Below are 27,900 nucleotides of genomic sequence, written 5' to 3' on the forward strand. Positions count from 1 at the left end.
CATCCGAGCATGTAGCTCGTGCATGCGCGCGCCCCCTCATCGAGGTCGTGACATTCGTGCGTCTCGCTCTGGTTTCTAGGCTATTTGGGCGCGTCATCAAACACGTCATTGTTTGTTCAAATTTATTCGGCCGAACACCGAAAATTATTTATTTATTTTTGCTATTTTCGGCCGAATAATTTCGGTTGCTGAACATTCGGTGCATCCCTAGTTATACAATTGACTGTAATCTCCAGAGGGCAATGGCCACTGATTTGACAGAGTTTTTACATGGCTTCCGGATGAAAAATCTATTTTTTCAGCTGCTAAAACACAGGACAAGCTGCTCAAACTTGTAGACATGCTTTACCAGCTGGTAGAAAGAAAATGGAGTTATTGCTACTAAAACAACAAAAGGAAATAACAATGAGGCAGTTAGAAAACATCTAACACACAGGTGTCCGATCTTTTTCATGAAGGGCCGTTGTGGGTGCAGGTTTTCACTTCAACCAAGCAGGAGCCATGCCTGATTCTACCTGTTTAATCTGTTTATCTTGGCTTTCAGAAGACTCAGGTTGGGGTTCTACTTGGTTGGAATGATCGGACACCCCTGGTCTAACATTTATTGTCCAGCTTAGTCAAGTAATAAGGAAACTGGACAATAATTTGTCAACAGGCAAAGATGGTCTACCAGTTTGACCATAGTTTTTCAGCAGGGCTGGCAAGCCCAAAGTCATGCCAACCATACTTGTAGAAAATTGTTAGAAATTGTAACAAAATTGGCCTAAAGTCATTATAATGCTCAGAAAGCCAGTGTTCACCCATCTCAATAATGTTATGCAAGTTTTATTTTAAAACATTTTAAATGCCAATGGAAATGGCCACAATTCTTCTCAACCCATGTCTGCCCCATATTCCCATTCAAATATTCATTATGGTGTAGTAGTCCTGCAAGCTAATTAGTTTCAGTATCACTTACGAGCTGGGCAAAATATCTGTGCCACGCCGACTGAAGTAATGTGTTTGGTTTCATTATTTTTACATGTGAAGCTAGAATCATATCCTTGGTTTTTTGTGTGCGTTGATCTTAAGGAGTTTTTTGTGTGCCAATTTATCTGTGTGGATCTATTTTGAAACCTTGTCACTCGACTGTTTTAACTGATGAATTTAATGAATGTTGCATATAAAATAGAATATCTGTGCAAATGAATCTCTTTGTAAACTCTGGCTTGCTTCTGACTAGTTAACTTTACCTCATCTTAAGCACTGAACTGTTATAAGATATAGTCATTCTCAGTTACACTGTGTCGAATTGGCAATAGCGAAGGGTGAACTGAGCTGCCATGCTCTCAGCTGGGTCAGTTGCAGTACTAGTCCACATACTGGCATTATAGATGTGTAGTTCTACATAATTAACGCGGCTTCAGTTGTATGTGTCTGGGTCTGTGTATGCGTGCATGTTTCTATTCTCAGCTCCTCTAGATTCATGTCTTGTCGGCTGCAGAGTTCCTTTAGAGCTTCATCCAGAGCAGGAAACACGGTACATGTAGCTGATAATGAGTCGTGCAGAAGACGTTGTGACTTGGCTGGACTCTGATTAAACCCTCTTGGGTCACAAGCACGTAGACTTGCCTTACAACATCGGTGAAACCTAGCCGCACACTCTGAAGATAACAAATTGAACAATGTGAGAATAAGTCAGAATAATTAATTACACCCTTTTTCATTAATTGTCCAAATGTACATTACATTAATATTTAATAGCTTTATTTGGAAATGAATTGGGCTATAAAGCAGGCACACAGGAAAATGCTGATATTCATCATTTTTACAGTTCAGACACACAGAATAAGACATTTTTACTGAGTTACATTGTACATTAGACCCAAAAGCCTGTATTAGACATTTCAAAGATTTATTTATTTATTTAATTTTCTTTTTAAAAATTAACGAAATCAAATTTTATTAAAGCATATTTTATTTTATGTTACACCGCTATACTTAAGGTTATACTAGAAAATGATAGCACTTTGACACTAGATGGCTGCATTGAGTCACACTTCTCTCGAGTGCTGCACCGAAACTACTGAGGCCTGCAATGCTTAAAATCTGTCTTTTGTAGGGAATATTTATAATATTTACAAATGTGTAGTGATTTTTGTAAAAACATACTAAGCTTAATAACTCCGGGTACAAATACATAATTTGCTTGGATAATTTATATCTGCAAATGTTTGCATATATATATATATATATATATATATATATATATATATGTGTGTGTGTGTGTGTGTAGCAAATACATACCAAAATATACTGTTGTTCCTAAAAAAAGGTTCGCAAAAATAAGAAGGCACTAAACTTAACTAATATGTATATATATTAGTATACATAATATACATATATACATATATAACAGTATATTTTGGTGTTGCTAAGGGTGTATAGGTGATTAAAATATATTCAACATTATAGATTATAATATATTGTGCTAGTTTTTATCTTTTGGAGGAACAGTTGTATAGTTGAGCCACTTGACATTAACTCGTTTTTCCACTTGATGGCATGATGTACCCCATCTGCCAGTGTGCCAAAGCGCAAGATCATGAGGTGGGCCACAGAGACGCCCACACCGAACCTGTGGGGACCAACGTCCCATCAAGCACATCACATTATTGCAAAGTGCTTTGCTGAGTATAAAACACATTGATAATTTGCTCTGCAGAAAGTTTATACATGTTGTACGCTTTGTATAACTGCACAGATGCTTTATGAAATCTTCTCTTTCTGTTGTTGCCAAGCACAGTGGAAAATGACAGCTATAATAAGAAATACATGTGTACGTTCAGTATTAGTTTTTACAGCCAGGCCTGATTTACTGAAGAATTTAATATTGAGTAGTGAGTAAGAGCTTGGATAAAGCCTTCATCATGCACCAGTCACTCTTCGTGATAGTGATATGAATAACAAGTTTTTGTAATTTTAATATAATGTCAATTCAGAATAAATATTAATAATAGCCTGTGTAATATTAAAAGAAAATACAATTACAGTTAAAGAACCAACCAAACAGTCAGTTATTTACATCTATTCTTTGTTTTTTTTTTGTAGACTTGTTTATTTACACTATATATTAATTGCGTAATATATTTGAAACATTTTTTCAAAAATAAAAACTGTATTCCATATTTTATTTGTAGCAAGAGGTACACTCAAGCATGATGTTATCACAGTGGCTGGTCAGGATCCGCAATGTGTATATTGTGCTTTGTGCAAAAGATCTTTCCATCTTATTAGAGCGAAAGGTAGAGAACCTCAGTTTGATTTGCAATTTCCTCTCCTTCATTAGGTTAACCAATTACAGTGCAAATAATTTACTGCCAAATTAATTACCTTTGCCCAACTTTAAACACCAATATCCAGACCGGTCTTTTGGAACACTTCTAATTATTGTATTAATAGACGATTTGCAGTTCAGGCACAATAATTTGACATTTAAATAATATTCTGTTTTTATGAATGTATATGTACTGCATACATTTCTCCCAGTTCTGGATTTGATTGAAAATAAATAAACTCATGTGAAGAATAGTGTAGACATAAACATGTTTAAACACCCAACACATTTAATATCTGTTTATTGATTATTATTATTATTATTATTATTATTATTATTATTATGTGAAAACTTTGACACCTGTTTTAAATACAAAAATATGCAGCCTGTATTTAAAGAAGGGGGGGGGGGGTCTTTGAATATTAGGATCTTGGAACAATTTTCGAACTTGTTCAGCAAATTAATTTTTTTTACACACCCAAACCTGTCCTTTTTTGTATTTTCATTTTCATCAAGTTTACAAACCTCACAGCTCCTAAAGTATTCATTTTACATTTTGTTTCATTATCTTTCACATTCAATCTAATTTTCTTCCCTATAAGCAGTTTCATTTGCAAGTATATTCTTGTGTTGTAGGTTATCACAATTTGTATTTACTACATTTATAGGTTTAAGAAAGTAACAGCTGTGCAGATTATCAAAAAAAAAAAAAAAAAGAAACAGTATTTTGCTAGAAGCCTATTTGCTTCCTGAGGAAACTTTTTCTGCTTTTGTGGCCAGCATGTCAAAGCTTGGGGGTCTGGAGCTGTATCAAGGCATCAGAGCTGGCTTATCCGGCCTCCTGCGAGGCCATGCTTGCCTTCCCGTCTGGCTCCTGCTTAGATCCTGTCTGAAGGAAATGGGCACCAGACTGGCCACAATGAACAGGAGGCAAAATGCCGTCTTGTGAAGTGGACATGGCTTTAGATGACAAGCATGCCATCTCTGTGCACTACTGAAAATTACATTTGCTGCAAATCCTGTTCTGGGATTAATTTTAAGTGATAATTACGACTTAAAGAAATATAAAGCATACTTATTTCTGTATTGGTAGTTTTCTATGCATCATCGATGGTAGATTTTTCAGCACACGGATAACAAATGAGGGATATTTTGTTGGTGTTGAAACAGTCTTAATATTTGCTTGTTGTTATTATTATTAATGTATAATTATTCTTGTTGTATTAGAAGCAACATCAGGCATCACTTAGCAGCTAAATTGTGTGCATACTTTAGCACATCAAAAAAAGAGAATGATTCATTTTCACTTTTAGTTTCAGAAACATTTCAAAGGTCTACTTTAGCTTTACATGCAGTAGGTAATGTTTGTGTGAAAACACTGCAAAGAGTAGCGTTAAATTCAACCTGTTCTGGATCTTGAGTGAATTCTTTGGGTCTTTGGGTTATGATCCAGCAGCAAATGGGTTAAACTGTGTCCTACATCTATCTTCTGGATCACCCACATATTAATATTGATCTGCTAAAACTGAACAAGTGTGTTATCACTTCCAGTGGGAAAAGTTCGCTCGCCATGATAGAGTAAGGGCACTAGATTTGTGACAAATGGCCTTGCCGAAGTCTTTTGTCTTCCTGTCAATAGTCTGGCTTTCGTCCAGATTGTGGATCGATAAAAGCTTATCTTTTTTGTAATAAGCTGCAACATCCTTGTTTTTTTTTGTTTTGTGTTAAAGCATATTTCTTTCTCCTCAACTATATAAATGGATGTGTATATATTTCAACATTCTGAGTAGTTTGTTGTAATTTTGCACATGGCAGGAATATTTTGTGGAAGCAGTAGTCAGTGTGGGAGGTGGCATGTTTACCAGTGAATATACATTTTCAGGACGGTTTCCAAAGCTTTGGGTGTCTCTCATGTGTGAGACTGCTCAGTGGAGAGTAGACTCCCCTCGGTAGAAACATCTGTTGTAGAAAGGCCTGTCACTTTCCCTTTGGTAAGCTCTGTTTCTTTCTCAGACTTTGACTGTCATCAGGTTTGATCATTTATGTGGCTGAGAGTATAATGTAGAAAAAACAGCCATGGTTCATTTAGTTCAGGAACTGTGTGTTTTGTATCAGATGGGTTTCTTCTTCTTCTTCTTTTGTTTTAAAAAAAACGTTACTAGCGTTGATTAATTAAATTGGCATAATACACTACATGATGATTTTACATCCAAAATTTGGAAGCCATCAGCTGACTATTATGTTTATTTTAAATCTCTTCAAATCTGGGATTGCTTTTTGAACTTTCTGTAAAACAGTAAGTTAAACAGTCTTGGTCATTATTTTCAGGAAAGTAGTAACTTTGTTCGGTCAGATTCAGTGTCACCTTCCATCTTCAACTGGGATGGGAAGCTTAAGAAGCTGAAGGTGTGGTGCATCTCAAGAAACACAGGAAATGTTTTCACACCCGCACCACAACAGTGCCACAAGGCTGCTCACCTCTCAGTGTCTTCAGGTCAGCTGCCATTTATCTTGTGTCATAGGGCACCTTGAAGTGATTCCTCATCTGAGCCCAACATTAGTGTCCTGTCAAAACACTGGGCCAGGCTGATGTCAATGCCGCTGCTGGGAATCCAGAAATAAGGGCAAATCGCACTGTCTGCGCAAAGAGCTCCACCTTCTGCACATATTGTACTGAGACGTGGCACTGTTATACACTTTGGCTTTGGGGCAGTTGGGGTCTAATAGCTGAGCTTTTTAAAAAAATAATAAAAATTAGGGCTTCCTAAATATTTTTTTCTTCTATATTTATTATAACTTGTATTATAACTTGTGAATTAAGTCTACCCCAAATATAAATTTTCAGTTTTTTATGCACTTTACCCCCCTTTTTGTTAAGTACAAAATCCTATTAGATGCTATGATGTTGGAAAATGTTTTTGTTTTCAAACATTTTTATATTTTCTTAATTTTTTTTTTTATATAAAACATTAAAAATTTTAGTAGATTTTAACAACTTTTAAATTAAACACATTTTTTTATAAAAACATTTCACAGTCCTTTCTATAGAAAAAATAATACTGAATTGGTTCATTTATTTGCAGATCATATTGCTGTTAGTTTATTATTATTATTATTATTATTATTATTATTATTATTATTATTATTTCATGCTTGCATTTGTAATGTGTCATAACAATGGAACACTTATTTCCAGCAACATGCAGACATAGTTGTATTCATGCAGACAGAGCACAAGCAGTTGTTTGCAGTGGCATTACATTGATGAGTGAATTCTGCAGCTGTAGTCTTGCCTATGAAAATGGAAATTATTCTTGGCTGAAGACATGCATGGCTTATAGGAGTAAAGGCCCCATCCCACTCTTGCCTGTCACCATTTTGCTCATCTTGTACACCGAGTGGAATTCCAGCCGTAGTCTCTGCACCGGCACTGTGCCGTGTGTGTTTTGTTCTGTGACTGTATTCTATTCTTCTAACTTTGTTCCATTGACTGAGCTGCCCCGAGTGAGGTACGAGGCGCTGCTTTTCTGTGCCAAAGGTACACTAGCATTACTGTCTGAGGAAAATAAAGCTTGCCGTTTCGCTTTGCTGCCACCAGATGCAATTCCACAGCATGAAAAAGTGGCAGCATTCTTTGTAGTAAGTTTGAAAATCTAAGCATTGCAGTTTTTTAACACAATACATACAAATTACACTACCTCTTTATATGTCTTTACTATGTGTGTGTGTGTGTGTGTGTGTATATATATATATATATGTATATATATATATATATATATATATATATATATATATATATATATATATTATTGTATCTTCTTACATTTATTCCTCCCCTTTAAATTTTTTTTAAATTTCAGCCCATATTAGCTGATTAACGATTTCCTCTTTTCCACTTTTTAATTAATGCTTCGTCTGTTTTTTTTGTGTGTTTTTAACAGTCTTTATCTGGATTTTTAAATTTTAAACATATATCTTTTTTCAGGTTATTGTGTTCCTTCATCTGAGCTGAAAAGAAAAACTCCAAGACTCCAAGATCTCCAAAACCCCCCAAAACTCTGTTCTGTTGTAGCGTCTATGAGGACACACTATTGTGGCAAATTGACACTTAATAAAATACCTTACTACAAGTTCCTGTCCCTTATCTTCTACAGACAATCCCTAGACACACAGCTGTTTCCCCTGTGGCCAATTATCAGATCACCTTTCTAGGCTCCCAGCCCATACGATTACACACCTGTGCCATAAAACTCTGACATGTTGTCTTTCCTCGCTCAACGAAACACTAGTTGCTTTCAAGCTTTGAATAAAAAATGTTCATTTTTCACCAGGTCTCACCTATAACTTGAATATTTTAGTTACCTTTCTTATATACTTAACATAAAGTTTGGACATTTGTGAATGAATCTTTGAATGAACAGTTCAGGGATTGAATCAGGGATTACATTAAAATAGTATTATAGTGCATAGTATTTTTTTTCTCCACTGAATTAATTATTAAAACAGGCTATATTCCTTTATAAAATGTCTTTATGTGAAACATTTTATATTATCTTCTAGGGAGCGATCGTTGTAGAATTATTAACGTTGGAGCACCGTCTTAGGGGGGAAAATATATGAGAGTCTTTTTCGAGCTGCACATTTAACAGTCATGTCATTTTCATATTGATTAATTATCTTGCACTCTGATGTTCCAGCAATGAACTGGCCTCTTTATCTCTGTGATATATTTTATCTCCTTCCACCATTCATATATTGTATGCGAGGACCTCAGGATTCATTTTTTGGCCACCAGAGAAGCATAACTAATGGCAACATTAGAGTGGCTTTGTGAACGAGGAGACCGGATGCGAGTTAACCAAGCAAGAAATAATCTAGGATTTTATATTCTGCATGAACGAGCATAGGATATGCCAGGAATAAATTTATCCTCCAAAATAATTTGGGAGTGCGTTTTTTCAATGGGAGGGTTTTTGGAGTAGGATTGCCGATGCTGATATGAAAGGAGGGAATCGTATACGCCTGTGTGGCATGCTAAACCAATAATTGCTGTCAGTTTAATGTTCTGTCGAGGTCAAATGATCTAGTTTGCCTGACCATGGGTCTAGATAGCCTTCTTTCAGGATTTTAGGTATCTTTGTGTGTATTGAGGGCCTGGCCTGTTCATTCCCCTTGTGCCCAGACAAGGATTTTTCTAAACGACGTTGCCACACAAGCTGTCTTCAGAATCCACGTTAATTAAAGTGACATTCGAAGCTCTTTTTGGACACTAATAAACCTGGAAACCCATTAAGATCTTCCTAATTACTCCATGTGGGAGAAAGGCGAAACACATGGACAGTCAGCACTAGGGTAAGCCTGCTGGCATTTGGCCCCAGAAGCTTAGCGGCGCACAAAAGAAAACGTCCCCTTGGTTGGCCATTCCTCCCAGCTGAGCTCTGCTCCCCCCCGTGTTTTTGCTTGCTATGAATGGAGCTATATGACATGTCAGCCTGAGAGTGTCCATTCATGGAGTGGAGGGAATGTGTGAATGAAGTCTCTTAATTAGAGAGACCTCTCCAAGTTGCCTGACTCATCATTAAAGTGGCTTTATGAAGGCCCTCTGTTTTGATTTGAGGAGGGCACAGAGCATCTCTTTATATGAGGTCAACATGACAGCTACCACACAGGCCTCACACATGTTCGGACAGAATTAGGGGAAAATATATAACTTGCTCATGTATAACATGTTTGTCATTGTTTTTGTATTCTATTTATAGTGTGCTGTTTACATATAACGTTTATCATGTGTAAAGGCTTCTGTCTAAGGCTCCGAGATTTTTCCTATTACTGTCTGTGTCACATGATGGACAAGTGGAGTATTTGCTGGCATAGCAGTTACTTGATTATTTTAGTCGTGCCATCAATTTGAACATTCAATTTACTTCCAATTTCAGAACCGAGTGGTGACATTCATAGATTCACACTGGCTCTGCATGCGTTATCTGGCTAGTGATCACTCGTGTTATTCTCATCAAACTTTCAATTACGGTTTATTGGGTTGTAAGTGTGTATACGCAAGCAAAAATGATGAGGAGGAGATACATGTAGTGTACATTTTGGTTAAGAATCACGACATAACTTGATTAATGCGTGTCCTGTGCAATTTTGCTGCTGCGTAGCCTGGTAAAGATAATGAAACCTCGGTGTATCTTTATGTGGTGTTCAAGTCTAAACAGCCCCTGGCGTTTTCTCCCAAAGCTGGTACAAACAGGCTGATGTATGTTTAGTACTTGTCCTAGTCGGCAGATTAATGACATTAACGAAGTTTCCATTAGGCCAACGATGGGGGGAGACAAGGGCGTCCATGCAGAAAGCCACATGACTGAAACACTGATAAGAGAAAATGAAACACATCTCCGTGGGCCAAGAGGGGCCAGGAAATGCCACTCCAAATTAGCCGGCGGCCCAGTTTGTTGTTACTTCATTAGCCCAACAGCCTTGGGAAAAATAAAGAGGGAGGTTGCGACCTCTCTGTGTCCAAATTGGAGGCCCAAAGAAGACTCTCCAAAGTTTGCATTCTCTCTCTCTCTCTCTCTCTCTCTCTCCCTCTCTCTCTCATGCTCTCTCTCTCTCACACACACACACATGTACGTGCTCTCACTCCTTTCCTCTCCTCATTTTTTTCCACATTTCTTTTCCTGATACAGACAACTGCCATATAGGAATGGTCCTGGCACCAAACCAGGAAAGACCTTAGAAGGTATTTAGCTATTTAACGAAATACTTCTAACGGCATATGCATTAGTTTGCAAACCGCCTCGAACTAAGCTGAACCAGAAAATCGAACACTTGTAACTTACGCTGCTGAGCTGCTTTACTTCAGGTTAGTATGCAGAGGCTATTTTTAAGCTTGGTTTCCACAGAGGACCCTGAGCTCTTGATGTTGTTCTAAAAGAGCGAAAGAGGAAAAACTCTCTGTGCGGTAGCTAAAACCTGAACAACCCAAGTCGTGATCAGGTTTCTGTGTTTTTAGGTCTGTATTAGCTTAGCATATTTGTGGAAAACAAAACTCCTTGAGGCATAGTGCAGCCCTTGTTGTTGGTAATGTGAGTGCGATCACAGCTCCTCATTTAGCCATTTGTGACTTTATTAAAGTGTATAGTTTCGGACCCCGGGTGCCTACGCCTTTGTGTTCTCACCCCTGGATGGCAGGGTTAAGTCATTCACTGCCTGTGAATACACAAAACACCTCTCAGACACACTAACTGCACTCTAATGCAGTACAATTTGCCCAAACCCATAATTATTACCAGGTTTTATTAGTGTAATTAATATTGTTTTATTTGTGGGTTTTTTTTTTTTTTTTCATTGTTGTTTTTCCCCCCTGAATGCACAGTGAGTCAGACTGTCATATTTGAATGCAGTAAAAGGCTTTGTGTATTTACCCCACAAACAATTTGTTAGCAGAATCTCTCACTCACTGGAGGCTGTCTGTGGTCGATGTTGCATGGTGTGTGTTGAGTTCACAGAGTCTGGCTTTGCCAAGTACTCACTGGAGGGGAAGACACAGCGGCCTGCGTGATCTCAGGTGCTAAGTGAGCATGTAATGTTCACCTCTGGGCTGAAATGCAATCAGTGGCCAATAGTTGGAAAATTATAGTGATGAGCACGGGTATCAAGAAGCACTCAGTAATGCATGGATGTGTTTATAGCTTGCAGTGCAGCTTACTACCACTGAGGTGTAGGTATATCTTGATAAGTAGTTATAATGGTTGATATTTCTTTATTATTGTTATTATTATTTTTCATAGTAATAGTAGTAGTTATAGTAGTAGTATTTATTCTAAAATGCCTTTTTTTAATTTATAGCATTCAAATAGAGGGTGTAACTCCTGTTACTGTTAATTCACTTACAGTATGTTGGTCATAAGAGGTGTAAAGTAGGAGTGTGAAACTCTGACTGAGTGTTAAGCTATTGTGTGAAATAATTCATACAAGTGCAGCACATTGCCAGGATGAGATGAATATGAACTGAATTTGGCATTGAGTAGGGATAATACTTTGTTCACGGACTTGAGAAAGGCTAGAGCAGGTGTTTTGGTACTATTCATTAGAAAGCAAAATCATACAGCATTAACATATACAGCGCTGTACAAAAATTGTAGGCACATGCAAAGAAATGCTGTAGAGCAAAGATGCCTTCAAAAATAATGAAATGAAATGTTTTGTACATTTAAACAAAATTACTATAAAGAGCAGTAAACAGTAATAAATTAAACAAACTCAATATTTGGTGTGACGAACATTTGCTTTAAAAAAAGGTAGTCTCCAGGACATTTAGTGCAGTTTTATAAGGAAATGAGCTGTACGTTTTTTTTGAGCATCTTGCAGAAGCAGCCACGGTTCTCCTGGAGACTTTGACTGTCACACTTGCTCCTTATTTTTGCAGCAAAATCCAGCAGCCTTCATTGTGTTTTTTTGTCTGAAAAATGTCTCTTACGTAATATACTGCTTTATTTACTGACATACAAACAATTTTCTGTAACATTTCATTTTGTGCTGGGAATCTATTGATTTGAAATCTAAAATTATTTTTATACTGACTCTATAATGTAGAAGTCGTAAAATAAAAATCCGTAACAAAGTTTGTACTAAAAGAAATCGGGTGACTAAGGGGCACAGTACTGTATATATTTTTTTTATTCAAGAACAAATTGTTTTTAGTAAGTCAATTGTAGTTAAAAATCTAATAATGCTCTTGATTTAAACCGAGCATGCATCTCTTCTCCTAACTCTGTGCACATTATAATTATTATATTATTATTTTAATATTATATTATTATTGAGTTAGGATACAAAATGTTTCTATAAATATTATCTAAAAAGCTCCTTTTTAATTATCGTTGCTCTTTGTCAGTATTGGCACACCCTAAAGATCCGTTTGACTTTGCCGTTATTTGTCAGGGCCATGTTATTACTGCATCTCCATTATGTTCTTTTAGTTTCACTGGCCCGTGCTGGAGCCACAGTCTCTTTACTGGTGACGACTATTGTTGTTGTCACAGTAAGGGCTCCACTGAACTTGCAATAACATTTTATGTTCTTCAGACAAACGTCACTCCTCTAAGAGGACTGCAGGAGCCAGTAGAGAAGACACGATACCTCTTCACAAAGCTAGGACTCACTCAGGAGATTTGTGCTCTTTAGTAAACAGACTGAGAGAAAACAGATCTACCCTCCTGCATTTTAAATTATTGGTACGATATACAACATTTAATGATATTGATTTTTGGACACTTTATATTTTTAGTGTTTGCACATTATTATTTCATTCAATAGTTTCCCAGCACATCATTTACAAACAGTATGTTGATTTCCATTAAAACAAAAAGTTCCATTAAATTTGAGATATGTATCACTAAAGAATTTTTTCTTTTCTTTGACGCCCTACACAATCCATGTAATAAACATAGGCTAGATTTCTCCTATAGTATAGTAGAACTGCTGTAGATTTTTTCTGTCATTGCTATTTTAAGGTGCTGGTAATGTAAACGTAGTCCCTTAAGGCATCTTTTGAGAGCAGACGGCCCCCTCACATTCACAGCCATGTGTTATTTACCTTTGTTTGTAACATACAGGGCTGTTAGGAAGCTGAGAGCTTGGACTCTTTAGGCCATGTTTATGGGCTCTTGCTGCACTGGGCTAAGTGTGGGATCAAGGTCATCAGCAAGCAGCAGCGGGATGATGGGCCATCAAACGGAGCACTGAAAGAGCTCTGACAGACACAAGAGGGCTTTTATTGACTCGGCAACGTTCCTCAGGTAACGATGAGGCAGGGTTGAGATGGGACTCTCTTATCTCGCCCTCTCTCTAGGGCTGGAGTTACCGCCGCTGTGTGGCCCTCCTTAGTCTGCTTGGCCCCACGTCAAGTACACTCACTATCTGGAGTATTTAGGAATGGATAGTGCACTGCAGTCTTGACTGGAGCATGTCATGTGAGCTTGCAGTGAACTTTTCAAGGCATCAGTCCATTTTACATTTATTAATTAAAAACACTTTAAGAGAAAACACAACTTTTAAAAAATATAATGAACTTTTTCACTTATCTAAGGAAGTAGTGACGTTATAGCTGATCCAGCAATAAATAAAAATAACTCCTGACAAGTCCAAAGCAAACAATGACTTGTCATATCTCAAATAATTCTGAAAAGCTTATTTAATGTGACCATGAGTTGCATTAGTGGCAGCGCTGGCTTGGTCTGGTGTGGGTGATGCTCAGCGGTTTGGAAGCTGATTTGAGCGGCAGCGACAGATGCCGTATGGCCGAATGTATTCCCTGCTGAAAGCAAACTCCCCCGGGTCTGCTGACATCTGACAGTACACTAGGGATCAGAAGTGACACTCTTGTCTTCTGATGCCATTGCATACTGTATATCAGGGTACATGCACACTGGCCTACGCTGGAAAAAGATGGTGTCAGCTGGCAAATGATGTGTATGGACATGCACTATTTAGTGCACATCAGAGTTTTTTTTTCTTTTTCTGCATTTATAAATAATAATACATGCGCTAATAGTTTTGTTTGGCTTGGTTCCACACAGCAAAGTAATTAAATAACAAAAATAGGCTGTGTGTTGGTAGCATGAAAAGTCATGCATTTGGGCTACAAAAACATGATGCAGGAAATGTAAATGAAAATATTGGCCTTGTGCCCATAATAGGATTTTATGCTATTATTTTTAATCATTGGCAGTCGGTCTACTCACATTCCCCAATGCTATCATTTCCTCCCTGAATTGCTTATGAGCTTTTTGGGTGTCAACTATGTTAAATTAATTCATAACGAAGGCAACTTAAATTTACATCTGAAAATAAAAAATACGTTTTTAAATAATTTTTTAAAAATTCATTTATAATGATTTATGCAGTTATTTGATTTACATACGTATTTTAGGTATGAAATAATATCGGTGTTTTGGATTTTGAAATGTTCATGTTATTTTAATCAGTTCTATTGAATTTTTACCTTTTTCTAAAAATATCTTGTCATTTTGTTTTTCAGTGTGGAGCTTGCTTGATAAAACATTCTGCATTGCCTGACTTTGACCAGCTGAGGCCATGCTTTCCCCAGAACAGGTGCGAGAAAAGAGAACGTGAGTTACTCCGCCAGAGCGTGCCACGAAGTCTTTCTAACACTACTGTGGTGTTTTTTTTAAATTAAAGTCTGCACATATATGAGTACTTTATAGTTGTTGTAGTTGGAGATGCTGCTTTTGGATAAGTCTTTTGTACATAATGATAGCATTTATACAATTTTCACACACACACACACACACACACACACACACACACACACACACACACACACACACACACATATCTATCTATCTATCTATATATATATATATATATATATATATATATATATATATATATATATATATATATATATAACTATTATTTATATATATGTATATATAATATATGTATATATGTACTAAATATTTTTTTTAGTACAAACTTTGTTATAGATTTGTTTTTTTATGACTTCTACATTATCGAGTCAGTACAAAAAACATTTTAGATACCCAAACATTAGTTTTCCAGCACAAAATTAAATGTTATAGAAAAATGTTTGTATGTCAGTAAAGAAAGCAGTATATTACATAGGAGACATTTTTCAGACAAAAAACCACAATGAAGGCTGCTGGATTTTGCTGCAAAAATAAAAAGAAAGTGTGACAGTCAAAGTCTCCAGAAGAACTGTGACTGGTTCTGCAAGATGCTCAATAAAACATACAGCTCATTTACTTATACAACTGCACTAAATGTACCGGAGACTATAGTATTTTTATTTTTATTTTTTTGTCACACCAAATATTGACTTTGTTTCATTTACTACTGTTTACTGCTCTTTACGGTAGTATATCATTTTTTAAAATGTAGAAACGTTAATTTCATTATTTTGAAGGCATCTTTGCTCTACAGCATTTCTTTGCATGTGAGATTTAACTGTGAATTGTATGACGTGGCCGGATGCATGGTAAAAATGTAATTTTTCCTTGTCTTGACTGTGTGTGTGCAAAGGCAAGCATGTATTGCTAGAGTAGAGGACTCACATGCAGAATAGAGGATTAGAGACTATTTCCCTGCTGAAATGTGGTCTACCTGCATGTGCTGGGCCAGGGGCAGCTGCATGTCATTTCTGTCCCAGCCGGCCTAGGTCTGTCAATTAAGGGAACACAGGGCAATCTGTGGCCACTGAAAGAGATCCCCTCACCCGGCTTGCTGGCGGAGAGATGGCCCTTTGTTCATTGGCATGTCTCACATACTTTCCAAGGCCAGATAAGCCTGGACTCCATGAAACCCGGCATTATATTTGGCCACTGTAATGTCCCTGTGAGGGCAGAACGTATTTAAGAAAGCACAGGCAGTGAAAAGGTAATATTCCCCCCCTCATTATGGGGTGGGCAATAAAAGCCACAGGTTAGGTGGTCCTAAAGTCTGCCTTTGAATATTTGCTGAATGATGCACTATCCCTCCATTTTGGTCCCTGGTGTAGAAATAAGCTGGGAAGCTAGAGGGCGACTCGGCTGTTTCCTGAAATCGGATTAGCAGCTACTCTACACTTAGATCTGCAGGAAAGGGGGCTTTATTTGAGCCCGGCTCAAGACCACCCATGAGGTAAACAGGTACATTAATGCTGGCCTAGACAAGAGTCAAGCCTTGAGAGAGAGAGAAAGAGAGAGAGCGAGAGCGAGCAAGAAACAAAGATACAAAGTGAAGGAGACTTGGTCAGTGAGACAGAGCAGACTCTATAAAGTAGAATGTCCCACTTCCAATCCTTTTTCTCACTTAATTTATACAGAAAATGTTTCATACAGATGTCATTTCAGTTTTAAGACAGGTGTACATGATATGACACCAGTAGAAAATGGCAGCTGTTTGACATGGTAAATTGAATTAAATAAATTTTAAATAAATTTGGAATTTAGTATTCGGTATTTATTAGCCCTTTTAGACCAGTATATGTATATAATGAAGTGTAGTACACATAGTTTCAAGAGAAATGACGTTTTAGACAAAAGTGCTTCATCAGCTGTGCAAGCAGTTTGCTTTAGCTGTGGGAGGTGATACCAGATGATATTCCCAACTCAAATATATGTTAAATGTCTTAAAGTATTTTATATTTGAACTCTACTGATGATTTTTCTCCAAAGGCGAAGAATTTTCAGTCTGATCTAAAAAAAAAAAAAAAAAGTCTTTAAATGATCTGAAACTTACCATTAAATATGAAATTAATATTTATCTCACATCATTTAGATTGGTTCTTTACACACGCTGCATCCTCCAAATCCTCCTTATGCCATGATATCTAAAGCCAGACATGTCATGGCGCTACCATGTATCCTGCAGAAATCCCTGAGTGCTCCTGAAAATGAGTTTTTGGCAAGTTGCTTGAAGACATGCTCTTCCCTGCAAGCCACCGAGGCTTTGTTAGCATTGCTGGCCTGAGCCTGGAGCCTTCAAGACACCCATTATGCCTGACTCAGTGGGGCAGAAAGCACGAGAGCCTTTGCTGCAGTCATGTGGCCACACTGGCATTATACACAGTTGAGTATTAGCTATTTTGTGAGTCATATAAACAGAGCAGAGGGCTGTGAGGCTGCCTGGAGAAGTTTTGATAATTGGGAGTTATATAAGTTCTCAAATCCTCAGCGGAGGATTGGAGGATGTTTTTTTTTCTTTCTTTCTTTCTTTGCTATTGTATATTTTTGCGAAGCCAAGAAGGCCTCAGAGAGGAGGTGACAAATCCTTTGACATAAACCATTGTGTAATGTTTAGGGGCAAAGCAAAATCCTCAGGAGATTGGCTACTAATTGCTTTGGTCGATTAAGCGATTAAGCATTTTTTTGGTGGTTGGGGTTTTACAAATTAAATAAACACTGGTACTCACTTAAGGAGCGACGTTCACCACTCAGTGCTATTGTAGCCAGGCTGGAAGGTTTGCTTGCTGACAGTGTATATGTTTTAGTTGGGTGGTGGTTGGGAGAATGGAGATTTTTATTAATCAGTGATAGGCTAACTGCAATACGGTCAGCTGTCAGGAGAGGAGTGAAGGGGGGTCCCATCAGGAAGCAGACAAAGCAGCTCTGATTTGCAAGATTCTGCTGATACAGTTTGGCACTCGGGAGCGTTTGGTGTTTGAAAAGCAAGGATGCACAGCCCTCCCTTGTATGTTAATGCATGAAGTGTTATCAAACCTTGCTCTTGCAGTACTTTACATGTTAATGGGTTTCAGACAGGAAAAGAACACAGATGTAATTCAGGGCCAACATCAGTATTTTCATAATGCACCACTGGAGATGGAAGCAGCTGGTAGACCTTATTAAAAGTTTGTATTAAATGGTAAACAGCATGTCAAATAAAACATTACACTTTTTAAAAAAAAAATTAATTAATTTTTTTTAACAGTCAAGTAAATTTCTAATTTTAGCCCAGGAAATGTATTTCATTTCCTAACATTGCACACATGAATTTGCTGCATCTCTTCAGCGTGAATTGTGTTTATATTTTGGAATAATTTAAGTCATTATGTATGTTGAATTTTTGTTAATAATTTTCTGGAACCTTAAAATGTATTACAGTTAGGTTGCTCTAAATGCTCTTGAATTTTCCGTAGTTTCATATATAGAGAAATGGTTCTCAGTTTATATCAGCATAGAAAACAAGAGGAGCTTAATGTATACCATGTTGTTGGCTTTTTGAAACATTTTCCACATCCTCTACCAGTTCTAGTCCCAATTATAAACTACATAAATTTTCTTTTCTCAAAATGAGCACATCCTCCTGGCCAGTGTAGCTGCCCAGTGTGAATCTGTGCTCTCTTGCTGTTTATCCCCCAGTTGCCCCAGCTGAGAGTGTGTGTGTGTGTTTGTGTGTGAGAGAGAGAGGGAGAGAGAGAGATAGAGAGAGAGAGAGCGATTGGGGGAGCATCTGTAAATGGAAGGCAGGATGAGGCACTCAGGCATGACCCTGACCATGTCAGGCCATGTGTGCTGGGGGCACAGAGCAGAGTGCCTCCAGCAGTGAGCTCCACCAACCCCACAAACAGGGATTTAGCTGCCAACAGACACCCCTCGTTCCTCTCTAATACAAAACACACTCTGCCTGCTCATCTCTTACATGTGTGATTCCCTATGGCTTTTGGGGTTTTGGGATTTTGTCTTAGCGCTTTGCCCTAGCTAGCTTTAAAGTTGTTCAGCTTTGCTCACTGCTTTTTTTTTTTTTTTTTTTTTTTACTCTGAGGGTTGGTTTAGAATTCAAAATAATATACTTTCTAACCTGTAGGTGATGTAAAGTGTAAATGTAGGCTTGCATATGAATGTTAAATCTATTTACAATAATGTAATCCATTTTTGTAATCAATTACATGTCATTATTTGCTCTGGTTGTTACGCATTATTATGTACATTACATACTCCAAATAATTCAACGTTGAGCATTTGATCTCTCTTGAAGTACATGACGTACAGTGCTGTGAAAAAGTATTTATTCTGTTTTTGTGTATATCGCATACGAAATAGTTTTAGATCTTCAAAGGAAATACAACATAAAACAAAGGTAACCTGAGTAAACACACAATACAGTTTTATTTATTATTTTTTATTGAAGCAAAAAAAGTTATCCAACACCTATCACTCATGTGAAAAACTAATTGCCCCTTAAACCTAAAATCTGGTTGTGCCACCTTTAGCAGCAATAACTGCAACCAAACTCTTCCAATAACTGGAGATCAGTCTTTCACTTACTTCTAGGACTAGGATTTACTCCTATGATTTGGATCATTGTCTTGCTGCATAATCCAGTTCCGCTTGAGTTTCAATTGATGGACTGCAGACCAGACATTCTCCTTAAGGCTGCACAATTAATAGAATATTGATCTCGATTAAGATTTTGATTGCCCACGATTACATGAACACTACGATATTGACGATTAAAGTTCGTCCCCCGCTCCCAGAAACTCTGCTGCTTATCAAATCAAGCGCTTCTTAAACTTACAGCCAGTCACTATAGAGTGGTACAGAGATGATGTCATTTTGCATGCCAAAACCCAGAAATGAGGTAGCATTTTAGCTCTTTGGGTTCCATCGTCCCAAATCAATGTTTTTTGGTTTTTTTTTGGATTTTATGGGATTTTTGTTAAAAAACTGAAATAAGGTCTGTGGTGAACACAAGCTCAAAATATTTTCATGTTTTATTCTATGACATAAAATACACCAGTAACACCCCATTCGTGATTTCTTTTAAAGATTTTACGTGTATTGGAAAAGGCGATTGCTAACATATTGCAAAATGGCACTACAGACATTGTCGGGGGCATTAAACGTCATCACGCTGAACAGGAAAAGTATTTGCAGATAAACTGGTTCAGGTATGCTGTGCACAGTTCTCCCCAAAAAACGTGGATGAAGATTTATCCACAGAGTAAATCCCTATTATGGAAAATGTTTTAAATCAAGCTTGGAAAAGTTCTTGAAGCTTGGTGATGGTGAAGTTGAAGTCGAGCGACCACGGTGTAGTTCTTTTATAGCATATGGTTAGCTTTTTAATTCTGCCAATCGTATTTAACCTTCCAACTTCATCAAAGTTGTGGTCATTTGTGAAAATTATCTTGATGGACAAAATGTGCTAGTATTGTAAACTTTTGTTGATCACAGAGCTTATATTTTGCAATAATCCAAAAGCCTATGGGAAAATCCTATTGGGGTTTTGTGAAGTAACCGGTGTGATGCAAACTTCCGGGTTCCGGTACAAAACGATATCATCGATGTGTCACTCTATTGGGTGATTTGGCTGCGTCTCTCCTCCTGTAAACACTGCTATTGCATTTTCTGTATTCGCTTGAATTGTTTTTATTTGGTTGTATATTTTCATTTTTTTTGATGGCATATTTCTTTTTACTTATCCTATATTTTGGCTACAATTATATTTATGTTTTGCTTCTACGAGATGATGCACTTTAAGGACCAGTCTAATTTGATGCAAAGATTTGTACATTAGCAGGAATGTAGCACAACTTGGAGGTGAAAGCAGTGGTCTGTTTATTTAAATGTGAAAGTGCAATAAAAATATGTTGTCCCTAAAATCAATGAATAATCCGGATAAATAATCGTGATCTCAATATTGATCAAAATAATCGTGATTATCATTTTGGCCATAATCAGCCCTAATTCTCTTTTAGGATTTGGTAGAGAGCAGAATTCATGTTTCCCTCAATTATTGCAAGTTGCCCAGACCCTGAAGCAGCAAAGCAACCCCACACCATCACACTTCCACCACCATGCTTGACTGTAGGTATGATGTTCTTTTTGTGGAATTCTTTGTTTGGTTTACACCAGATGTAACGGGACCCCTGTGTTTTGACAAGATTCAGATGAGCCTTAATGTTCTTCTGGGTTAGCAGAGGTTTTCACCTCGCCACTCTTCCATGGAAGCCATTTTTGCCCAGTGTCTTTCTGATAGTGGAGTCATGAACACTGACCTTTATTTATGCAAGAGAGTCCTGTAGGTTATTTGATGTTGTCCTTGGATATTTTGTGACTTCCTGGATGAGTCATTGCTGTGCGCTTGGAGAAATTTTGGCAGGTCGGCCACTTCTGGGAAGGTTCACTACTGTGCCGAGTTTTTCCATTTGGAGATTATGGTTCTCATGGTGGTTCTTTGGAGTCCCAGAGACAAAGAACCCTTCCCAGGCTGATGTATTTCAGTCACCTTCTGCCTCATCATTTCTGGAATTTCTTTCAATTTTAGCATAGTGTGTTACTGGGTAAGACCTTTTAACCAACTTCATGCTGTTGAAAAAGTTCTATTTAAGTGTTGATTTGATTGAACAGGGTTTGCAGTAATCAGGCCTGGGTCTGTCTAGTCCAGCTGAACCCCATTATGAATGCAGTTTCATATATTTGGGGAATTAGTAACTACGGGGGCAAATACATTTTCACACAGGCCCAGTTGGTATTGGATAACTTTTTTGCTTTAATAAATAACATTATCATTTTAAAAACTGTATTTTGTGTTTACTCAGGTTGTCTTTGTTTTATCTTAGATTTTGTTTTAATTTCTGAAAGTATGAGAGATGCACAAAAACCGAAGAAATCAGAACTGTAGAGAGTAAGAGCTTTTCTTTTTACTCAGCACTGTGCAGGACCTGCTAGTTTTACCACTCTTTGCTTGGCATGGCTTTGAGCTGCAGGAAAAAGGACCAGGGGGCAAAGGCTACTGGTTAAGTTTTTCATGGTGGATTTGAAATCAGATTATATACGTGTTAACTCAGTTGATTTTAAATGGATTTTAAGAGACTAGATCCGACTAATAAAGGGGATCTCAATATGCCTGTCCATTTAATGTGATCCATTACACCCTTTTAAAAAATGTATTTATTTACTTAATATATATATATATATATATTAGATCTAATATTGTTTTAGACCCTGAAACCTTCAGCTTCATAGAGTAATTGCAATTACTTGGAAATATGTGTTTTGAGGCTCAGTGTGCCTGATGTGAAACACTATCATTCTTGAGGAGCGAGTCATATTTTGTCATTTCTCTCTTTTATATCCACTCTCATTTCCCTTCTATTCACTGCCATCTCTCTGTGGGGATTACCAAGCAGCAGCCACTTAGGACTCTAATCCAAGAGAACACCACTGTTTGTTCTGTAACTGAGCTTATCCTGTTTTTTTCCCCCTCCCCTCTTTCTCCCACCACTTTCTCCCCCTGTCTTTTTAACTAATGTTAGAGAGCTTTGCTTTACTACTCCTTTACGCTTCCTGTTTCCGTGTGTCTTGTCAGAAGTGGAGGGTACACATCCTCGCATGTGTCACATACGCTAATCGGCTTTGACCTTAATGATGACAGTGATTATACAGTGCGCAAAGCTTTGACTTATATGCTCCGAGTAGTCAAGTTTCACTCGACTGGATGAGGTTTGTATAGCAGGCGCATTTCATTCTGATCAGGAATTAATGTGAAACTGGTTCGGAGGAGAAAATCCCCAGGAAGTGTTGTATACGTGACTGCACATTGTACTGCTCTTTAAACATGACTTGTTTGCTTCGCTCAGCTCAGAAATGGTTTGTAATGTGGAACTTCTAGACTGTATTTCTTCTTTTTTCATTTCCCACTGAGTAGGAAGTTCTACATTATATCCTAAATCGTAATTGCTGTATCTGTATATGTTTGTGATTATTATTTTGATTGAACTTTTAAAAACTGTTTAATATAGATGTTCAGCATATTGACAGTTTTAAGTACGCTAATCACTGCCATTTTTAATGGACGGAAATATAATATGGAATATTTCCTTTTCTCAGATATGAATATCCGGACAAATAAAAATAAATAACCACCTTTCAAACAAAGGTATGCTTGGGAGTGTGCACCTCATTTCAAGCACAATTAACTTGAAATGGAGTGCTGCTGGATCAATAGTCCCCAGTTGATCCAGGGGGGCTGTCACTCTGTGGAAATGGCACACATATGGTAATACCCTCAGCTTAACAACAACTTAGAGGATTTACTGTTGCCGTTTTCAGACCAACATGAATAACAAACAGTCGTCCACCCCCTGGGAGCCATTTTGTTTGATTCCAACTTCCATTAATCTTTCTGGGGGAGGATACCATTTAAGATAAATGAAGGGAGAGCTAAGTAGGCTGTATTGAGAACATGAACAGTAAACTATGCTAATTTTCAAAATTAAAACTCAATGACAATTTTTATGTAAATGATATGCTGCTCTTTTCAGCTCTATTGTTTGTCCTCATCGAAAGAAATAGGTTTTCTATTACTTTGTAAAGCAGTCCTTCCCCGAGAGCCTAATATTTGGACTTCAGTCAATTTCAGTGCTTAGAGACATTAAGAGACCTTGTGGTATCTAATTTTCCTTAATTACTATACATCAAACACAGTCGAGTCTTCTGTTTCCTCTGCCAGTTACTTCAGGTTATTAATTCTGGAACCTCGTAAAATGAAAATGCTTATGTTTTGAGAAGAAAATGATGTTATATTTTATGACTTCTGAGTTGCAGAATTAGGCCAGTTGTACAGAGATCTGTAGAGTTTGCTGAGGAGCGCAGAGACACACAGGTTTATAAAGCGCACTGCCATTACAGTGAGAGTCATGATGCGAGAGTTCCCAGGTCAGTTCTCAATCGATTTACTTCATGTGCGCAGTTGATGTAATCCATTTATGTGAAACTTTGCTTTTGCAATTCAATGTGTTTTTGAGTGTTAGATTAGAATCAAGCAGTGTGTGTCGAAGTGCACTGAAATCAGGTATGCAATTGAGCCATGTGACGTGTGATCAGGTATCAGCAACTGGGTTCATACTGTCTTCCTATGTTGTGAATTGGCTTTAAAGCTGCAGGGTTTTTGTCACAAAGCAAAGGGATAATCTAAATTTAAAGCAACAAAGTGGTAGCATTTTTGTCAAACCCTGAGTGACAGCTCACGCAGTGTTGTGCGCTCTCTAGTTTTTTTTTTCCCTCTCGTGGAGTTGTACTGAGCTGCCAGGTGTGAGTGGAAACTGAGACACTGCACACAGGCAATTCCCTCTCCCCTCTCCCCGAGAGTATGTTAAACCGAATCTAAATTGGTCCTATGATTTCCTCAGTCGCCTCGGATGGAAAGAAAGTGATGTTGGTAAAGAAATGAATAAATGAGAAGCAGCGCTGCTCCAGGGCCAGTTTGCCGAGCCTCTGCTTTTATCATGTAAATCAAAGAATCAGGAGTGGGTTAGGAGGACAATTCCCAAGCCACCGTTTGGGTGAAATGCAACTTTCCTGTGCTTTGAGGCCCCGCAATGAGGAATTTATTTGGAAGACTCAGTTTTAATTTAAAAGGAGTCAGCAGTGACTCGAGGGAGCAGAACTCAGTGTTTATTCTGAGTGTGTGTGTGTGTGTGTGTGTGTGTGTGTGTGTGTGTGTGTTTTTTCATGCGCTCTCAGGAGGGAGGGCAAGCCTCCACTGAATTCTCCCCTCTAACACACAACCAGTGTCGACATGTCTACATGTGCTGCTGATACATCTCTGTAGTTTTTTTTTTTTTTTTTACAGTAGGGAATTCAGCTGTTTTTCTGCACAAATAAAAAGGTGTAATTTACTTTAAGTTATTATGTTTAAAAAAAAAAAATTCCACTCCTGCTCCCTGCGAGTAAAAAAGACTCCACTAGAGGCAGTACCTTGAAATTGACAGCTGTTACCGTGCTCCGATGTGCTGCACCATCTGGTGCTGATGCCAAACAACAAAAAGGGTTAATATTCTATGATGTTTTCTGTTGGCACTGCCTCCATAGCCAGTCAGACCGGGCTGATCTGTGCCAGGAGAATATAGCATCCAATAGGAAATAAACCTCCATTAGCCTGGCACTATAGATGAGGATGTAGTTCACCCAAAGGGTCAGACATGCTTGGAACGATGCCAAGAATAGCCCAGATTCACCTGACTGCTGCCTCTCTTCAGCAATATGCAACCTGGGCATGCTGAGCGTAAAATAAATCACTGAGACACATTTACTAATATTTCTGACATGATTTTAATATTCATTATTAACGATCAGTTTTATGGATGCACATATTGCTTTGGGGATCTTGGGTTAAAGTCTCTCATTTTCTTTTCTGGCTGCTTTTTCAATTATACATATTTATTTTAGAAAGTTAGTTATTTGTTAGGTCTATTGATCCATTATTCATTGACCAGAGATGTAAATATATTGGAAAAAATAGGCTTCCTGCTGTACGTACATAGCCTCTGGAGAGAATGGAGCCTGGTGAAATTAATAGGCCTCCTGTGGTTAAATAAGCAATGGTAAAATAATACTAAATGTCCCTGATGTTTGACAGACAGGGCCACAGACTCAGAACAGCGGGTAGTTATTAGACAGTGCAGGGGCGCAGGGACATATTGCAGGCCTGGAGTGCCACATCAAAAATATGATACTGCTATGGACAGTGGGAGCAGTGGCTCATTTGCCACAAACCCACAAGCTGCCACTCATTTTTTGATTTTTATTTGCATAAGGAATACACAACAGCAGCATATTTATTTTTTTGTTATGTTATTCATGCTTAGAGATTTTAGTTATAACAATGAGACAGACTTGAATTCTGTCTCATTTCCAAAAAAATCAAGTAGTTTTCATCAATATAATGTTAAATCGTGAGACTGAAGAACATTAAAGTTGAAACTTTTCTCAGAACAGAAACTGCCCCATATGAACACTCATTTGCCCAAAGGTTTTAGTGTTGACAAAAAGCTAACAAATATGCCCATAATTATGTGCTTTCGCTCGGAGACAGGTTTTTTTTTTTTTTTTTTTTTTTAAAAACTGGTGGCTCATTTAACATTCTGGAGAATGGTTCACAAAATGGTCCAACATATAAAGCAAGCGGTAGGGGGTAAATTAGAGCTCTGAGATGAATTATCATACAATTAAAAATTCCAGACTGTGCCAAAAAAGACCCACAATAGGGAGCAGATCATTGCACTTTTTTGGGCTTCATCTTTTACTTTGAAACAGCGAGTTTGTATTGTATTTTTATTTACATACTCTGTTTGGCATCTGATTTACCTTTAAACTGAAGCGAAAATGGAATATTGTTTTCCCCTCCATGTATTAGTGTAAAGCACAATTACATGTGGTGGCAGAGAGAGCATTACTCATGCCGAAACGAACAGCCATGTTTCAGCAGTGTTCTCTCCTTTACCTTACACTGTGCGTTATCTGTGTAATTCAGCATTTGAGGTGTGAAATGTGGATGAGGTGCTTCTTTCTCCATGGCTCGAGGCTTCCTCTGTAGTAATAAAGAAAGCAGCAGGCCTCGGATCACATGGTGAGATGAGACTTGTGTGATGGTCAATAATCTATTACTGCACATTGGCCTCCACAGAGTGACAAATGCCCATCACTGAAATAGGCCTGCAAAGGTCAATACTGGTCTAGTGACCTCAGCTCTGACAACAAATACTGTAGTGCTTTTACACTAGCAGTTTCATGCTCCTGAGACAGATACACACGTACACACATGGTGAAAAGTTTGAATTGTATAGTTTTTATTTATTTATTTGGAGTGCAAGAAAAGAAGTAGTCTGTATTGTGTTGTGTAAGTTGCATACTTTTTTGCTTATTAAGAGTTAGGTCTCAAATCCTGCTGAACTTTAGTATTCATATCAGTATTATGCAGATTATTTACACATTCTTCTATTTAAAACAGAGGATTGATATCACTAAACAAGCTCCAAGATGCAATTAAATAGCTCCATGATGTCATTCCATGTCTGATATCAGAGGATGACCTGTTACTCTGACTTTTAATTCATAAAACATGCAGGCTAAGTCGACTAATTTCTAAATTGTTGTTGTTTTTGGGAAGTGTTTGTATAAACTTTCTCAAAATGTAGTTTTTATTAAAGAGGGAAGTCCACATGCACAAACCTAAAAATATATAGGAACTCAAAATGTTCTGCATAGAAGTGTGGACCAAGATCTCTCTGCTAGTGTCTCCAACCTTGTTAGACAGGACAGGAAGAGACTAAGTCCTGTTATTCTCACCTGGGCAGATATCACAAAACATTACTTTTGTCATAATTATTCAAATTTTCAGGGTGCTGTAATTGTGTAAAAACAAAGAAAGAAAGAAGCAAACAAACTAATAAATAAATAAAAGAATCTGCACTCTGTTCACACTATGAGGAGATATTATACACATTAATTTATAATATTTAATCACTTAATATGAACCTAACCTAATTTTGTTTTTCTAGATTTAAATTAGACCTCGTAAATAACTTTTTCAATTGTCCAAAGTTTAATAATCAAATGATAAATTCTATATAGCACATAACTCTTTATAATATTTTATGATAGTTTGATTCATGCAAAACAGTTAATTGGACATACATTTTTTTCTGAGCTGTTATTTAGTCTTATTTAGAATAATAAACGATTATGTATTAACAGTTATATGTTTGCATGCTTGCAGGAGTGTTTATTACTGGGAAAAGAGGTCTGTCCCAGTGATCAGTCATAAAAGAACGATGTGTGTCTGGGCTTTGAAGATTGAGCAGGAGCTGCATGTGATTCTGGACAATGGGAAATCTTTAGGACTCAGTAACAGGTAGGTCATCCTTCCAGTCTTCCAGCCTTCTTTATAGCAATCAATTTATGCCACTAATTTTAATTCACGGCCACTCAAGCATTACTCACTTTCTTAAAACACTTCCTCTGCTCTCGCACACCCACTTCCTCCTCCAGTGCCTCCTAGTCGCTCAATAAACACCATTCAACAATTTAAAATATACGTCAGCGTGCCGTTATTGCTTGCCCAACAAATCATAAACCCAGTTTGTCAGTGTTAGCTTCCTTGTTGTGGTTTAGATTTTTATATTCTGCAAATGTCAGTAGAAATGGAGTATGAGGAGGAGGAGGAGGGCAGGGGTGCTTATCAAGTCACAAAGCTGGTCAACCTCATCATCAAAATACTGGTTTAAGGGAGAGAAAAATTGTGACGTGTCTAGGAAAACTGACACATTATAT

At 37.5% G+C, this 27,900-nt stretch overlaps 1 long non-coding RNA gene across 1 annotated transcript in view; it reads left to right on the forward strand.

The window, feature by feature from the left end:
• Nucleotides 1-27,525, forward strand: part of LOC124627704 (uncharacterized) — a 28,839-nt gene extending 1,314 nt beyond the window's left edge. The window contains exons 2-3 of the long non-coding RNA XR_006982187.2: nt 14,361-14,451; nt 27,347-27,525. This is a non-coding gene — a long non-coding RNA (uncharacterized LOC124627704). The remainder of the gene's footprint in view (nt 1-14,360; nt 14,452-27,346) is intronic.
• The last annotated feature ends 375 nt before the right edge of the window (nt 27,526-27,900 follow it).

This window comes from Ictalurus punctatus, chromosome 3, assembly GCF_001660625.3.
Source record: "Ictalurus punctatus breed USDA103 chromosome 3, Coco_2.0, whole genome shotgun sequence".
NCBI classification, from domain to species: Eukaryota; Metazoa; Chordata; class Actinopteri; order Siluriformes; family Ictaluridae; genus Ictalurus; species Ictalurus punctatus.